Source organism: Spinacia oleracea, chromosome 5 (assembly GCF_020520425.1).
Source record: "Spinacia oleracea cultivar Varoflay chromosome 5, BTI_SOV_V1, whole genome shotgun sequence".
NCBI lineage: Eukaryota > Viridiplantae > Streptophyta > Magnoliopsida > Caryophyllales > Amaranthaceae > Spinacia > Spinacia oleracea.
In genome coordinates, this window is record NC_079491.1 from 67,246,872 (window position 1) to 67,261,699 (window position 14,828).

Consider the following 14,828-nt stretch of genomic DNA (forward strand, 5'->3'; position numbering starts at 1 on the left):
TACTTTCTTCACCATCGAATTTCGCCGGGAAACTTAAGCTCCGCCACCGCCGTGGTCATTCGAACTCATCTCTGCCGCCGCCGTTCTCACTTGGGGTACATTATGCTTCCACTGGCTCCTCCTCATCCTTGCCTTTTTTTTGTTCAATTGCTCTATTCCCCCTCATTTCAGTCTCTCAATTTACATGAATTGTGTTTGAATTATCTAATTATTGCTCTCTTGCTCTGTCCTCTCCTCTCTTCTCTCCCGCTGAAACTGTAAATTAATTAACCCTAATTTTCAATGTCGAATTTTGGCTTAAAAGAACCTTAAAAATGCTTTAAATTTATCTCTGATTGTATCCTACAAATTTGGTGTTGGTTCAGGCTCGAGACTAAGAAACCTGAAATTTTTGTTCATGGGTTTTGCTTAGGTTTTAAACTAAATTTAAGATTTCACTGTAATTCGTTCCTTGGTGTAACACGTTGTATTTGGGTTTGTAGATTCAAGATTTGCTTGTCAACTTTTTGAACATTGTGGTGAGTTTTGACACTGATTTTGGTGGAATTCGGGTTGTTTATCGCTCTGGCGTTGGTGAGGCTCGTGGTGTCGAGCTTCGTAATGTTATGGAAGCCATGGATGTAAGTTTCTGTTTGTTCAATGCAGTGAGATGTTGTTATGTGCTATTTAATTCTTTATTCTTAACTAACTGAGTGTATGAATGTATGATGATATTCATTAGCAAACTCGCTAAATTTAGTGTATGATTTGAGTATTCCATGGCTAACTTGAGGATTCATTTAGCTGCCATTTCCTAGAATTTATAGTTTTCAATTGTCATTTTCCCAGGTGCTAGGAATACTTGATTATGGGCTTGCAAGGACCGCTGACTTATTCATCAAGCATGTCATTGCTCCTGCAGTGAAATTTAACTCCCCTGTTTCGTTTCTGGAAGAATCTAGTGGTAGCTTGGTCGAGAGCAGTGACAAAATCTTGAAGATAGTCTCAAGTCTAGAGCCGAAGGTAACATCAATGATATAAATACTCGTATAATAAATTTGGTCCCTTTTCACTCAAGAAATTGTATGTATATTGAGTGCCAAAGCAGACAAGCAAGATATAAGAAATCAGGAAGAGCATTAAAGAATTTGGTGATTGGTAAATTTTAATTAGTCAGTAACACACTAAAACATTAGACTACGTTATTCAAGGAAAAGAACGCAGCATGCTATAGCCTGTTAGATTAACCCCTTTTTTTGATGTAGACAGATGACATTGATAGCGATGCTCTATTCTCAAGAATGACGATAGTTGTTAAGTTTATCCACCAGTATATATGTCTTGAAAATGGTCCTTGGATGCGTTGTTTCGGAAGGTTGCGTGGCCAAGAATGTCTGTTGTTCCTAAGTTTTGGTTGATGACACACACATATTGCAAACTTCCTGATTATGGTTGCTAAATGACTTTGAACAGGTAAATGCCCAAGTTTCTATTAGGATAGGAACTTGAATAAGCTGGTGAAGTTCCTGATGTACACTTGGAACAGTCACTGGAGTTCCAGAGCTGGAAGTTGTATCTGTTCCAGTTTGAAGTCACAAGAGGAGCAACACAGTTACATATCAAGAGTTCCGAATATCCACAAGAACTATTACAGACTCATAGCCAAGAGTTCCTGTATTAGCAAGAGAGGAACTCATCAATGTTCCTTAGCTGGAACGTCTGAAGCTTCTGAGTTGCAAGTTCCAGACAAAGGGAAGACATAAAGTCTAGGTAGTCTACTGTACTTAGAATTTTATGTAAATATTAATTATGCTAATGGTATATAGAGTACTCAAGGAACTTGTGATTTAATTAGGTCATTTATTTTATTGGAAGCAATTTTTATGGAAAACATTTACATAAATAAAAATAAGTTTTACATATTTAATATAAAATAGATTTACGTTTTATTTTATTTAAGCAAAACTTATTTTCCTAAAAATTCTCCTAAGTTTTTGTAAATAAATAAAATCTGTTTTAAAGATATATTTTAGGGTTTGATTGAGTCAAACCACTAACTGTTTTATGGCTGAACGTGGGAAGTGGTCTTCCCCTTGTTCCTCAAGTCAAGGGACGTGGAGACCAAAGTGCTGACAGTTAGCAGTTGAGGTTTTGAAGGGAACTAACCCTAAGGATAAACACTATAAAAGGGAAATCGTTTTTGGTTTAAGGTACACAAACATTCTGAGAGTTCTTGCTTTCCTAAAAACGTTTTGTCTAAGATTTTCTAAAACAGTTTGTGTCCTAGTTAATTCAAAGTTCCTAAGTTCCTTATATCCACACAAAAGCATTATTAATATCTAGAGTTATCCAAACACGAATTATATTTTGTATTAGTAAGGATAGAGTTATCCTGTTTAGACTTAGAGTTTAAGTCTGAGAGAGAGAAGTTAAGGAGTTGTAATCGAAGTAGATTACTGTGAGGAACACGAGTTTGAGAGGAACTTGTGTTGGAGAGATTATTGTAATCGAGGCATTACCATAATAAAAGAATTCTCTTCTTGATTAGTATCAAGAAGTTTTCACAATTGTTGTTATTGTCTTCTCTATTCTCAGTTCCTTGATTGTTTCTTAAGTTCCGCAAGAAACTTTATCAAAGTTCTAATTACAATTCACCCCCCCCCCTCTTGTGCGTGTTCCTACTGGAATAACAGTTGGTATCAGAGCCAGTACTCACTAAAACACAGGAAACCCTGTTTGAGTCAAGTTCCTGAAAGTATGAACTCACAAGAGAAACTGGAAGAAGGTTACTCGACACAAAGGCCACCTATGTTCAATGGCAAGTTCTACTCATACTGGAAGAATAGAATGGAGATATTCATCAAAGCTGAAAATTACCAAGTTTGGCGTGTAATTGAAGTTGGAGACTTCGAGGTAACAAAGACCAATGCTGAAAACGAGGTAGTTCCTAAACCAATGTCTGAATTTTCTAAAGAAGACTTTGATAAATATGAGATGAATGCCATGGCTGTCAAAATCTTGCATTGCGGGCTTGGACCTCATGAACACAACAGAGTCATGGGGTGCAAGAACGCAAAACAGATTTGGGAACTACTTCAAGTAACCCACGAAGGAACTAATGAAGTTAAGCGTTCCAAAATTGACCTTTTGATGTCTAAATATGAAAGATTTGAAATGCTTCCAAAAGAAACTATTCAAGAAATGTTCACTAGATTTACTAACATAACCAATGAATTAGTTTCTCTTGGTAGAATCATTCCCACAGATGAACAGGTAAGAAAAATACTAAGAAGCATGCCACAAGATGATCGATGGAGAACAAAGGTCACTGCACTGTTTGAGACCAAGGACTTCACCAAGTTCAACATTGAACAACTTGCTGGTTCCTTGATGACACACGAATTGCATCTTGGAGCTGCTGTTCCCGAGAGCTCAAGAAGTCGAGGACTTGCTCTAAAGGCTGAGGAACTCGATGAATCTGAACCAGATGAAGAAGAGGCTGCCATGCTGGTCAGAAGAATGAGAAAGCTCTATAGGAACTTCAAACCAGGAAACCAGAAAGGAAGGAACTTTGCCAAGAAAATCACTAGTTCCAAAACTGAGCAAGGTTGCTTCAAATGTGGAGAAACTGATCATCAAATTCGTGAATGCCCTCTGTGGGAGAACGACAAGACCAGAGGAAAAGGGAAGGAACAGGTCAAAGATCGCTTTAACAAGTCTACCTTCAACAGACCAAACTTCAAGAAGGCCATGATAGCTGCATGGGGCGAAGCAACAGACTCAGAAGACGATGAGGAACAACCAAATGAAGAAACTGCAAATCTATGCCTTATGGCTAGAACAGAAGGAACTGATCAAGTTCCATCAGAAGAAGTAAGTTCCTCCACTCTTCAGTGTCTCTCAAAGTCAAAACTAATTGAACTGTTGCTAGAAACTCTAGATGATTACAAAAAGCTAAGTATATTAAAAGCACAAAGTGATAGAGCCTTGGAACTCAGTAAAGACCACATAAATTATCTGAACAATATTAGATCTGATGTCCAAGGCAGGTTCTTTGAATTACTAGATAGAAATACCTCTATTAATGAGTCATTCGAAAAAATTAGAAATGAAAACATCCTTCTACAAGTTCAACTCAGTCAATATAAGATGTTTAATTTAAGTTTAGATCCTACAAAATCCTTGGAAATCAACATGGGAGTTTTTAACATCGACTTAGAAAATTTAAACAAAGATCTGATCACCACAAAGGAACAAAAAGAGAAACTGGAAAGGGAACTATCCATGGCCAGGGCACAGAGACAACCACCTAAAGTTCCTCCCAAATGGATTGAGAATGCTCAATCTAAGAGAACAGAAGGATTGGGCTTTAACCATAAAACTAGTCATAAGAAGAAGTATGTGGATCTTCCTAGTGTAAAAGTCTGCTTCTCATGTGGAAGTGGAAGTCACATAAGTACTGAGTGTTCCAAGATGAAGGAACAGGATCAAAGAAACATAAATTATGTAAAGCAAAAATGGGTTAAGAAGTCTGAAGTTATAGTTGAAAAGGAACTCGAGGAAACCCGAGTTCCTGTAACTAACCTTTGATCTCTTTACAGATTCTAGTGAAGGGGAACAGCTCGTGGTATCTCGACAGCGGGTGTTCCAAACACATGACAGGAGACAAATCTAAATTCCTCTCACTAGAAGCCTACAATGGAGGAACTGTGACCTTTGGAGACAACATGAAAGGAGAAATTGTTGGAATTGGAAAAGTTGGAAGGTCAAGTTCCTACGCCATTGAAAATGTATTTTTAGTCGAGGGTTTGATGCACAGTCTACTAAGCATCTCTCAATTCTGTGACAAAGGAAACTCTGTAAGTTTTACTTCTGAAAACTGTCAAATCATAAACAATAACACTGGGAAGGTTATTTTGGAAGGAACTCGTAAAGGGAACACATATTCTGTGGATCTCAATACAGTTCCCAGGAACAATCTAACCTGCCTCAGTGCCCTTGAAGAAAATTCCCTACTATGGCACAGGAGGTTTGGACATGCTAGTTTCTCTCTGCTTGACAAACTAAGATCAAAGGAACTGGTTCGAGGACTCCCCTCAATCAAGTTCCTAACTGATAAAGTGTGTGATGCATGTGCAAAAGGCAAGCATGTCCGAAGTTCCTTTAAATCTAAGAAATTGGTAAGCACCACAAAACCATTGGAACTCATCCATATGGACTTATGTGGACCAATGAGAATTCAAAGCAGAAGTGGGAAAAAATATGTATTAGTTATTGTTGATGATTACTCTCGCTTTACTTGGGTCATATTTCTAACAAGCAAGGATGAAACGTTTGATGAGTTTGTTACATTTTCAAAGAAAATCCAGAAAACCACAGGTCACCAACTGATCCATATAAGATCAGATCATGGAACAGAATTTGAAAATTACAAATTCGATGAATACTGCAAGGAACAAGGTATGGACCACAATTTCTCAGCTCCCAGAACTCCACAACAAAATGGAGTTGTTGAGAGGAAAAATAGAACCCTAGAGGACATGGCAAGAACCATGCTAATAGCCAGTTCCCTGCCTAGGAACTTCTGGGCTGAAGCAGTCAATACTGCTTGTTACATTATAAATAGAGTTATGATTCGAGCAATCCTAAACAAAACCCCCTATGAGCTACTAAAAGGTATAAAACCCAACATCTCTTACTTTAGAGCCTTTGGCAGCAAATGTTTTGTCCACAACAATGGAAAAAGAAACTTGGGGAAGTTTGATGAAAGAAGCGATGAGGCAGTGTTCCTAGGATATGCCTTAAATAGCAAGGCTTATAGAGTTTATAACAAAAGATCTATGTGTGTTGAGGAAAGTGTACATATAATATTTGATGAATCTAACAAAACTGACACAGTACAGGAACAAGAATTTTTCGAGATTGGTTTATCTCGTGCTGCAGAAAATGATGAGGAGTTCCAACTAAGCAAACACACAGCAAGAGGAACTGCTCAACAAAATCAAGAAGTTCCCGTACTAGAGGAACAAGCAGAAAACCAAGAAGATCCAGAAACAACACCAGAGGAACCCCACAATGACCAACAGGGAACTCAGGTCATAGAAGGAACTGACGAAAATGCCACAACACCAGTAGCTCAATTTCAACCTAAACCTTGGAAGCATCTAAAGTCCCACCCAATGGAACTCATTGTGAGTGACATCAGAAAAGGAACTCAGACAAGGTCACAGCTAAGGAACTTTTGCGCATTCCACGCGTTCCTCTCCATATTTGAGCCAAGAAATCACACTGAGGCTCTGGAAGATGCTGACTGGATCATTGCCATGCAAGAAGAATTAAATGAATTCAAAAGAAACAAGGTATGGCACTTGGAACCCAAACCAAAGCACCAGAAGGTGATAGGGCTGAAATGGGTGTTCCGGAACAAGAAAGATGAACATGCAACAATCATAAGGAACAAAGCAAGGTTAGTGGTCAAAGGTTATAACCAACAGGAAGGCATTGACTTTGAAGAAACATTTGCACCTGTTGCTAGATTAGAAGCCATTAGAATCTTAATTGCTTTTGCTGCTTTCATGGGTTTTAAACTTTATCAAATGGATGTTAAATGTGCTTTCTTAAACGGTTTCTTAGAGGAAGATGTTTATGTGGAACAGCCCCCTGGATTTGAAAATCCCGAATTTCCAAATCATATTTACAAATTAGATAAGGCTCTCTATGGACTAAAACAAGCCCCTAGATCTTGGTACGAGAGATTATCAAAGTTCCTCCTTCAAAATGATTTTAAAAGAGGTAGAATAGACAAAACCTTATTCTTAAAATCTAGAGGAACTGACTTGTTAGTAGTTCAAATTTATGTTGATGATATATTATTTGGAGCAACTAATGAAAATTTGTGCAAGGATTTTGCAAGCTGGATGAGCAGTGAATTTGAAATGAGTATGATGGGGGAACTCAACTTCTTCCTTGGTTTACAAATCAAGCAAACCGAGGAGGGAATCATGATACACCAACAAAAGTATGTGAAGGAACTCCTAAAGAAATATGAGCTAGAATCAGCCAAAGTAAATCACACTCCCATGGGAACTGCTACCAGATTAGACACTGATCCAAATGGGAAAAGTGTGAATCAAACGAAATACAGAGGTATGATTGGATCTCTATTATATTTAACAGCCAGTAGACCTGACATTTCTTTTAGTGTAGGACTATGTGCAAGATTTCAATCAAATCCAAAGGAGTCCCATCTAACTGCGGTGAAAAGAATACTAAGATATCTCAAAGGAACTGATGACCTATGCCTATACTATCCAAGAAGTGGATCCTTCGAGCTAAGAGGATATGCAGATGCTGATTATGCAGGTGACTTAGTGAATAGAAAAAGCACATCAGGTATGGTACAGTTCCTAGGTCCATGCATGGTTTCTTGGGGTTCCAAGAAACAGAACACTGTTGCTCTATCCACAGCTGAAGCTGAGTATGTAGCTGCTGCAGCTTGTTGCTCACAAATTCTATGGATAAAACAACAGCTAAGAGATTTTGGTATTATCTATGATTGTGTTCCTATCTATTGTGATAACACTAGTGCTATTTGTATTTCAAAAGATCCGGTTCATCATTCCCGAGTCAAACACATCCACATCAGACACCATTTCCTTAAAGATAATGTTGAGAAAGGTTTGATCAAATTAGATTTTTGCCAAACTGATCACCAAATTGCTGATATTTTAACTAAGCCTTTGAACAGAGAGAAACATGAGAAAATGAGAATGGAACTCGGAATGATCAAGCTAAGGTAATTGCCAAATTGGAGTTCCTCTAAGGCAAAAGCAAAAATCATGGTACATATAGACTATTACAAACACAAAATCTTGTGTGCAAACATAGTTGAAGCTTACCATCGTGGCAAATTCACTCACACTTCAAATGAGCAAGGTAAGCAGTTCCTTTCAAACTAGTTAAGTCAGAGATACGAAATTAAGCAAGTCAAAGTCAAACACAATTTTTTTTACATTTTCCTTTTATTTTTATCTATTTATTTTTTAAATTAAAAACCGAATACCCATATTCAAAGAATGTTTGGAACGGTTCCATTGGCAATAAATAGGAGAAACTCTTCCCTTTCCACAATCAATCCATGCAACCCCCTTTCTCTCTCTCCCACACGCCTTCTCCACTGACATCACCTCTCCTTTCACCTATAAAAACCTCCACCATGGTTCTCACAAGCAACAACACTGATCTCACATCCCTCAAACGAAAGAGAAACCCTTCATCTCCAGTTCCCATGGATACCTCACCCATTCAATCGCCAATTCCTCTTCGATCCCACAATCCAATGCTCGCAATCACTCAGGGGGAACAAACCAACACTGACATCGAAATGAAATCCCCAATCTCAAACCCTAGATCCTCCACAAGAAAATCCAAAAAACGACGAGTGGAAGCTTCTGGTGAAAACATCGAGGAAACAGAGGAGAATGCTCAAACTCAGGGGGAAGCAAAAGGGTCCAAGAAACTCACTGCAAAGGAAAACAACCTGGTCGAGGGGTTCGCAATCAACTCAACATGGTGTGAAGCCACGAAATTTAAAGAATTGATGGAAATCCTTGAACAACAAAAGTGGGTAAGTCTGTTGAGTACCTATGCCAAATCCCCCTTAATTCCTGAAGCTATGAAAGAATTCTGCAAGAACTTTGCATGTGTTGATAATGTATGTTCAAGTAAAGTGAATGGAACTCGCATCGAATTTGATGCCTCTTATCTGGAACAGCTGTTTGGTACACCCAATAGGGGTTTTGATATGTGGCTCAAAGGTCAAATCACAGTGACAATAGATAATGTAGATGAGAAAGATATAGTTGGTTCCATTGGAGGAGATTCTAAAGTATCCACCTCCACCTCACACAACTGCTTTTCACCTCTTCAAAAATTACTGTTTAATATTGTGTGGAGAGGTGTAGTTCCTCGAACTCAGAAAAGGAACATAGCAAGTCTGTTTGATGCATGTCTCATGTATTGTCTTGAAAGGAAAATTCCCATAAACTTTCCTGCAATCATGATCAAACACTTATCCACCTGTATCCCCAAATTCAAAATTCCATACTCCTCCCTTCTTACAGAAATCTTCAAAAGCTTCTCAGTTGACCTTAGCCCATACTTTGTGATTCCCTTAAAATCCACCCAAATCCTTCAACTTGAAATGCTCCATCTATTAAATCTTAAAGTGGTTCAGGGTAAAGTCATTAGGGCTGGAAAGGAAGAGAAACAAGATGAGGAAGATCAGGAAGGAACTGTAGTTAAAGAAGAAGTGGAGGAGGAGGAGGAACTCGAACAAATAGAGGTCCCTTTACCTCGAGGGAACAGGAAGAGTGTAGGAAAAAGAAAGAGCATGAGGGTGGCAATGAAGGAGAACAAGAAAAGAGGGCCTGTCTTCATGGAAATAAATGAGGAAGGGGATGTCAAGGAGATGCCCATAGAGGAGGATGCTGTTCCACTGAATCAAGAGGAACTGCCTGAAACTGTTGGGCCAAGAAAAAGGACACCCAGATCCTCCAAAAAGTCCAAAGCTCGTCGTGTTTCATCTGAACAGGAACATGTTCAAGATCATGGGGGTGCCTGGAACACAAAGGATGATCAGATATTGGAGCTAAAGGCAACAGTTGCTCGTCTGGTGGAACTACAGGAGGGAACAGATCACAGGATTAGCTCAATGCAGGCCCACATAGGTGCATTGGTTACAAGTGTCAAGACTCTCCAAAACGATCTTCACCACTACTCAGAACAAGCCAATGCAACTCGTGCCACAATCCTCACCAAGATCAACAATCTGGAATCTTTTGAGGAGACTGTGATAGAAGAAACTGCTGGTTCTGGTTCCCCATCCCAAGCCTAAATCACCCTATCCCATGTTTCTTTTACCTTTTGCCATGGAACAATCTTTTTAATTTGCTTTCGGGTGGTATAATTTTCAAACTTGGGTATTTGTTCCATCTTATTTTGACTTGCTTGGTTACACATATCTGTGCTTTCTAGTCTTGATCATTACTGCTTGCTTTCAATTTATTGTATGAGTTGGTTTAATACTTTGAGGCTAGCTTAACTTGCCAAGCGTTGATCGTGGGGCACTGTGTTTGGAATGGCTATATTTCGTGCTATGCTTTTTGTTGATGTCAACAGGGGGAAGTCAAGGGTGCAAACTTCCAAGGCACACTCAATCCCAGTTCCTGCATCAATCTCTCTGAATCTCTCTGTAAGGTTATTTTTCTTTCTTTCTTCTCTTTAATCTTTCTCTTTAGTTTTTCAATTTTTATGTTCTGTTTCACAATAGTCTGTATAAGTTCCTGTTTGTACTTACTCTCTTTGTAAAAAGTTTGCAAGTGTTGTCATCACCAAAAAGGGGGAATATTGTTGTTCCTAAGTTTTGGTTGATGACACACACATATTGCAAACTTCCTGATTATGGTTGCTAAATGACTTTGAACAGGTAAATGCCCAAGTTTCTATTAGGATAGGAACTTGAATAAGCTGGTGAAGTTCCTGATGTACACTTGGAACAGTCACTGGAGTTCCAGAGCTGGAAGTTGTATCTGTTCCAGTTTGAAGTCACAAGAGGAGCAACACAGTTACATATCAAGAGTTCCGAATATCCACAAGAACTATTACAGACTCATAGCCAAGAGTTCCTGTATTAGCAAGAGAGGAACTCATCAATGTTCCTTAGCTGGAACGTCTGAAGCTTCTGAGTTGCAAGTTCCAGACAAAGGGAAGACATAAAGTCTAGGTAGTCTACTGTACTTAGAATTTTATGTAAATATTAATTATGCTAATGGTATATAGAGTACTCAAGGAACTTGTGATTTAATTAGGTCATTTATTTTATTGGAAGCAATTTTTATGGAAAACATTTACATAAATAAAAATAAGTTTTACATATTTAATATAAAATAGATTTACGTTTTATTTTATTTAAGCAAAACTTATTTTCCTAAAAATTCTCCTAAGTTTTTGTAAATAAATAAAATCTGTTTTAAAGATATATTTTAGGGTTTGATTGAGTCAAACCACTAACTGTTTTATGGCTGAACGTGGGAAGTGGTCTTCCCCTTGTTCCTCAAGTCAAGGGACGTGGAGACCAAAGTGCTGACAGTTAGCAGTTGAGGTTTTGAAGGGAACTAACCCTAAGGATAAACACTATAAAAGGGAAATCGTTTTTGGTTTAAGGTACACAAACATTCTGAGAGTTCTTGCTTTCCTAAAAACGTTTTGTCTAAGATTTTCTAAAACAGTTTGTGTCCTAGTTAATTCAAAGTTCCTAAGTTCCTTATATCCACACAAAAGCATTATTAATATCTAGAGTTATCCAAACACGAATTATATTTTGTATTAGTAAGGATAGAGTTATCCTGTTTAGACTTAGAGTTTAAGTCTGAGAGAGAGAAGTTAAGGAGTTGTAATCGAAGTAGATTACTGTGAGGAACACGAGTTTGAGAGGAACTTGTGTTGGAGAGATTATTGTAATCGAGGCATTACCATAATAAAAGAATTCTCTTCTTGATTAGTATCAAGAAGTTTTCACAATTGTTGTTATTGTCTTCTCTATTCTCAGTTCCTTGATTGTTTCTTAAGTTCCGCAAGAAACTTTATCAAAGTTCTAATTACAATTCACCCCCCCCCCCTCTTGTGCGTGTTCCTACTGGAATAACAATGTCTGAGCTTATTATTTCTAACTTCCTCTCAAAGGTAAACACTTCAGCTTTGTCATCCATGTTTCGTTTATGCTCAACTTCACTGCATGCATCATGTAAATACTTTTTTCCATGTATGTTGATAGCTGGTTGGTGTGGGACGTGGGGGGGGGGGGGGCTGATGTTCACCTGATACCCTATCTCTAGGTTTGATTGCTTAAGATCTTCAACGCGAATTCATAGTTTTCGTTGGTCTTTTGTTTTTATTTCTTTAAGTGTAGTCTGACCTCTCTTTGCAGTGTTGAATCTTTTGTATTCTGTATTCTCAGGTTGTCCCTGATGATGCTTCAAAGTTAGTTGATTTTCAGAAGATCATGAACTCTTCTTCTGAATTTGAGATTGTTTTACAGGAGATTATGTTCATTTCCAAATCTGATAAGAATGATGAAAGATTAAGCAACTTTGCTGATAACGTGGAGGTACACTTTGCTGTGAGGAAAAAGAGAGAAATGCTGGCAAATGCTAGACAGTTGATTCTACGATGTGACTTTACTGTTCCAGAAGTCAACTCTCATTCAACCTGTCTTATATCTTTGTGCTCATCTGCTGGAATTACGTACTAACAATTAGCTCTCAGGAGTTTAGCAGCAAAGGACCTAAGTTCGGAAATAACAGATACACTGATTGTGCTGTCAATTTGCTATTTTCGTCAGAGAAGTGTATAGTGTCCCTTGCTGCTTGTCAGTTGATGAAGTTGGTGCATCAAACACTTCAAGTAAGATAGTTATTTCTGGCTATTATTCTGACTTGTTCACTTGTTTATATTAATCATTATTTATAATCACACTAAGCTTTCATTTTGACAAATTATGGTGGAATTGTACCTAACAGTGGTTTTTGTGATGTTAAGGTATCACAACTAGTATGTTTTCTCAATGTGATACATGGATCATTCTGATTAGCGGATAAACCCCATGAAATTTTAAACTTGACATGTTTAAGAGTTACTTCACATGAACATTTTGCTTCACCATTTTATCACAGTTATACCTACTATCCTGAGTCCCTGACTCTGGGCAGGATTGATATCTTGCTGATTGCATGTTATAAGACGGCATATATGACTTCTTGATAATTCTTGTGTGTAGGATGTTTGTTTGTCATCCCCAAGAGTGGCGTTGGAATTCTATCATGCTGCAAGGGATGTTCTGTTGCTGTATGAAGCTACCATTCCAATCAAGGTATTCATGTCGTGGAGTTTTTAAATCATTGATGTGAGAACTTCTGCATCACTAATGACCATTACATGCCTACAAGTATGCTCACTTTTAGGAAGCAATGCTTTTTTCTTGAAGTATGCTCACTTTTAGGAAGCTTCATTTGCAAATACTGTTATTAGGATTAGGTTATGGTTCTTGGCTTCCTATTGGAGTATGCTCACTATTCATGTCATCTTTTTATTCTATTTTGAGATCTCTGCCTGTGTAGTTTGCATACTAATTGTTGAGCTCCTTGTCACTATTTAGTCATAAAAATTAATGACCCTTTCTTTCCCTTTTGTTTACAGAGCTATGGGGGGTTTTTGTGCTGTTACATATCTAAGTTTTGCCCACAAGGGTTAAAGCAAGTCCTTGTAACAGGCGGAATTCCATCAATTAAGGATGGATGTAATGCAGATGCCGTATATCATGCATGCTTTGAAAAGATTGTGCGACAAAATGAGAAATATTATGCGACAAAATTATATACCGTAATTCTTTAGTCTTCCCAATTTCTTCTTTTCTTTGTTCGTTCCCTTAATTCCTCTGTTTTACACAGGCTTGAGAGAGCCTGGGATCTGTAGTGCAGCAGCTACCCCCAACTAAGCCCCCTGTGAGAATGACATATGTCAGACGTAAGAGGAAGGATAAATCAGGAATTACAACTTAATGGTGTCAGCATTCTGTTAGAAAATACCGTGAGCAGCAAGTTGGTGATTGTCACGCATGAGAGAGGAGTTGTCAGAGCTAGCACTATAAATAAGGCAGGAGCCGTAAAAGAATGTTATGTGATATATTCTGTCTTTTTCTTGTCCTTCTACCTCAGTTGTATGCACCATTGGTGATTTAATAGCTTCAAATACAACTATTTCTATCCTAGCCTTAATATTATTACCTTTGTTTCTGGGTACAGATTTGCATCCACTAATTCCATAACAAACTTGGAGTTGGTGGAAAAACCTGACTCCTTGGTAGGAGTTCGACCTGCTGTTTCTGGAGATGGAACTGCGTTAGAAGTACTCATTAAGTGGGATAACCTGCCAGATTATGAGGCAACTTGGGAAGATTTCCTTGCCGTCCAGACCAGATTTCCGGCTTTTCACCTTGAGGACAAGGTGACTCTATTATTTACTTGGTATGACAATTATTTGCTTGAAACTTTGATGGATGGCAGTTTGATAATTGGGGGGGTTTCAACACGAACCCACTATATGCGATACTTTGGTATCTTTGGCAATTAAATAATATCCTTGTTTTGTTTACCTTAATATTGATCTATGATCATGTCCTATTTCCCTATATGATATTTAATATTCTAGACCAATCAAATAAGCTTTAAATTTATTTTGTTGACAGTGGACAAGGGAGACAAAGTTCCCACATGCTGTATGGAAGGCTGGTCATGGTCTAATTGCTCTTCTTTTGTGAAACTTTGATGTTGTTAATAATATATGGCTTGAGCCCTTTCCTGGGAGGTTAGTTATTTTGTAACCTTATTTTCTTTTGCTGATATATTTTCCACTTTTTACGGGAAAGCTTGCGAAGTTGCAATTTTTAAAGAATATGATTTAACAATGACGATAGTTAGAACTCAGACACAGTTGTCTCTTTGAATGAAAACTCATCTATAGCTTGTGAGTTGCTATCGGTCTAAGTAACCTAATATTAAGTATATTAAACATTTAAAGAGTTTAGAATACCAATCTAAGTTCACGGGTTAGAGTTGGGAGCAAAAACGACTATAATAGTCAAAATATGACCTATAATGATCAATAAAGCCTTACACGCGCATAACTTAACCAAAGTAGATGAGAATGAGTCTAAGTAACCTAATACTAAGTATATTAAACATTTAAAGGGTTTAGAATACCAATCTAAGTCCACGGGTCAGAGTTGGGAGCAA